The sequence below is a fragment of the Balaenoptera musculus genome, chromosome 5 (assembly GCF_009873245.2).
Source record: "Balaenoptera musculus isolate JJ_BM4_2016_0621 chromosome 5, mBalMus1.pri.v3, whole genome shotgun sequence".
In the NCBI taxonomy this organism is placed as follows: Eukaryota; Metazoa; Chordata; class Mammalia; order Artiodactyla; family Balaenopteridae; genus Balaenoptera; species Balaenoptera musculus.
The window spans coordinates 36,744,916-36,748,541 of record NC_045789.1 but is presented as its reverse complement, the minus strand read 5'-3'; the positions used below and the strand labels follow the sequence as shown (position 1 = coordinate 36,748,541).

Below are 3,626 nucleotides of genomic sequence, written 5' to 3'. Positions count from 1 at the left end.
ATCCTTGCTGGGTAGAGTAACCTTAGTTATAGGTTTTGCCCTTTCATCACTTTAAATATGTCCTGCCACTCCCTTCTGGCTTGCAGAGTTTCTGCTGAAAGATCAGCTGTTAACCTTATGGGGATTCCCTTGTATGTTATTTGTTGTTTTTCCCTTGCTGTTTTTAATATTTTTCTTTAAATTTAATTTTTTTTTTTTTTTTAATTAATTAATTTATTTATTTATTTATTTATTTATGGCTGTGTTGGGTCTTCGCTTCTGTGCGAGGGCTTTCTCTAGTTGCGGCGACCAGGGGCCACTCTTCATCGCGGTGCGCGGGCCTCTCACCGTCGCGGCCTCTCTTGTTGCGGAGCACAGGCTCCAGACGCGCAGGCTCAGTAGTTGTGGCTCACGGGCCTAGTTGCTCCGCGGCATGTGGGATCTTCCCAGACTAGGGCTCGAACCCGTGTCCCCTGCATTGGCAGGCAGATTCTCAACCACTGCGCCACCAGGGAAGCCCCTAAATTTAATTTTTGATAGCTTGATTAATATGTGTCTTGGTGTGTTTCTCCTTGGATTTATCCTGTATGGGACTTTCTGCACTTCCTGGACTTGATTGACTATTTCCTTTCCCATATTAGGGAAATTTTCAACTATAATTTCTTCAAATATTTTCTCAGTCCCTTTCTTTTTCTCTTCTTCTTCTGTGGCCCCTATAATTTGAATGTTGGTGTGTTTAATGTTGTCCCAGAAGTCTCTGAGACTGTCCTCAATTCTTTTCATTCTTTTTTCTTCAATCTGCTCTATGTTAATTATTTCCACTATTTTGTCTTCCAGGTCACTTATCCGTTCTTCTGCCTCAGTTATTCTTTTATTGATTCCCTCTAGAGAATTTTTAATTTCATTTTTTCTGTTGTTCTTCATTGTTTGCTCTTTAGTTCTTCTAGGTCCTTGTTAAATGTTTCTTGTATTTTCTCCATTCTATTTCCATGATTTTGCATGTCTTTAGTATCAGTACTCTGAGTTCTTTTTCACGTAGACTGCCTATTTCCTCTTCATTTGTTTGGCCTGGTGGGTTTTTACTTTGATCCTTCATCTGTTGCATATTGGAAGATAATTGCTGTTTACTATATAGAATACTCAATGTGGATGAACAGTGAAAACAGAGCCCACAGTGACTGGAGCAGGCCCCTCAGCTGGGGACCCCACCCCTACCCCGTGGACCAGGCTGGCAACCTCTACCTCTCCCTGGATCCCCGAGCCTTTTGCATAATGCTGAATTGGGGTGAGCTGCAGGCAGTGAAATCCCTTGACTCAAAGCAAAGGCTTCGATGAGCACTGGGAGTGTGGCGGTGGTGGAGGGGTTGGTCTGTCCCCTCTAGGCTAGGCGGGGGAGCAGCAAAAGTGGAGGAAACCAGGAGCTAGGGAGATGGTGTCTATTTTTGTTTTCTGAAAAGGGATGCACAGGGGCCTGCAGGCAGTCAGGCAGCAGCTGAGGTGGGTCGTGCGCTGACATCTTTCTCATCACCTGGCTTGGAGGCTTCCAGCAAGGGGTCCCCGAGACTCGTCTCCTCCACCTCCTTGGCCTCGTTGGACTTGGAGTTGTGGACCCAGAGGCCGGAGTTGATGCAGTGATGCATGTGGTACTTCACATCAGTGGGGTCCATCTTGCTGACGGCATCTTGTAGAATCTGCACATCATTCACCTCAAAGCATTTCTGGAGCTCCTCAGGGAGGGACTCGTATACCTCAACAGGGTCCAGGCTGCTCGGCCAAGCTGCTGCTTGCACTCCTCCTCCTCGTACTCTCTCATGACCTTCTTGATGCGCAGCTTGGCCCGGCCCTGCACGCAGCCTTTGAAGGCCTACAGCTCGTCATTGAAGCCCTACATGTACTGATGGTCGGCAGTCTTGATCTTGGTGAAGAACTGCCGGAAGCAGGCACGGGGGTCCACCTTCAGGCTCTTGGCCTGCTCCAGGATGAACTTCATGACAATGATCTGGTGGGCCACGTGCTCCATCAGTGCACATTTCTCCTCCACCTCTAGGTCAAGGCCCAAATGACCAGGTAGTTGGCAGTCTCCTTGCACACCAGGTGGACGTTGTCCGACAGGTACTTCTGGCTGTCGTCCCAGCAGTGGAGCATGCCGAAGTACTTGATCTGTTTCTCATACTTTTCCATGAAGGTTTTGTGTTTCTGCTCCCTCACCTCCTCCAACTCCACCTCCACCTGCTCAGGCTTTGTATTGACCATGCTCTTGCTGAAGCCATTCTTGCTGAGCATGTCCACATTCCAGGGCATGTTCTTCTCCTTCTTGCGCATCTCCTTTAGCTTCTGCTCTCAGCTTCACTCCTCCTTGTGCAGCTGCTGTGCCTCAGCCTACAGCCGTTCCAGCTCGGCCCTGCTGCCCTTGCCCTCAGCCACCTCCAGCTCCTTCAGCTTCTGCTGGCACTCGGACACCTGTCTTCTCATTTTGCTTAACTTACTGTGTTTGGGGTCTCCTTTTTGCCGGCTGCAGGTTCGTAGTTCCCATTGTTTTTGGTGTCTACCCCCAGTGGGTAAGGTTGGTTCAATGGGTTGTGTAGGCTTCCTGGTGGAGGGGACTGGTGCCTGTGTTCTGGTGGATGAGGCTGGATCTTGTCTTTCTGGTGGGCAGAACCATTTCCAGTGGTGTACTTTGGGGTGTCTGTGAACTTATTATGATTTTAGGCACCCACTCTGCTAATGGGTGAGGATGTGTTCCTGTCTTGCTAGTTGTTTGGCATGGGGTGTCCAGCACGGGAGCTTGCTGGTCATTGAGTGGAGCTGGGTCTTAGCATTGAGATGGAGATCTCTGGGAGAGCTCTCGCCAATTGATATTACGTAGGGCCAGGTTGGCTCTGGTGGCCTAACATCCTGAATTCGGCTCTCCCACCTCAGAAGCTCAGTCCTGACACCCGGCCAGAGCATCAAGACCCTGTCAGCCACATGGCCACGTATGTAGGGAGTTTCTTGCCTTTTGGGAAGTCTGAGGTCTTCTGCCAGTGTTCAGTAGGTGTTCTGTAAGAGTTGTTCCACATGTAGATGTATTTTTGATGTATTTTTGGGGAGGAAGGTGATCTCCACGTCTCACTCCTCCATCATCTTGAAGGTCCTCCCCTGTCACCCTCAAACTCCAGGGTCAGTGAGAAAAGCAGTGAGCAATGAAGGGCTCAGTGTGGCTACTGCCAATACTGAGTATTATTATCATAAGTCCTAAACTTTTCATACCTTTTGTAGACACTATACATTTGGAAAACATGGTCATAAATGAAGAGCAGAGAATTCATGGAAGGTTCCTACAGAAAGCAGGCACTGAGGATGTGAGGGCGATCTGGCCACAACAGCTGTCTCCCCTTTAATGGCCAAGGGTGATTTGGCTGATCTGAATATATATACATATATATTAGATAGCATGTAAGCTTTTTTGTTTCTTTTACCAGAGAAAGCAGTTTTGAAAAGAAACCAAGAAACTGGTAAAAAAGATAGTCAAAGGTGGCTCCTCTTTTATGTGCTTACTCTCCACGGCCTGCTTGTCCATCCATCTACAACCCCCTGCATGAGAATGCAAACAGACATTCCACTGAAGGGATTTCAAGGAAGGGAAGCAGTAACACACAGAAATGTTA

The 3,626-nt window shown here is 48.0% G+C and overlaps 1 pseudogene; it reads right to left on the bottom strand.

The window, feature by feature from the left end:
* Positions 1 to 1,460: 1,460 nt before the first annotated feature.
* On the bottom strand, positions 1,461 to 2,451 carry LOC118895282 (annotated as a pseudogene).
* Between the last annotated feature and the right edge of the window lie 1,175 nt (positions 2,452 to 3,626).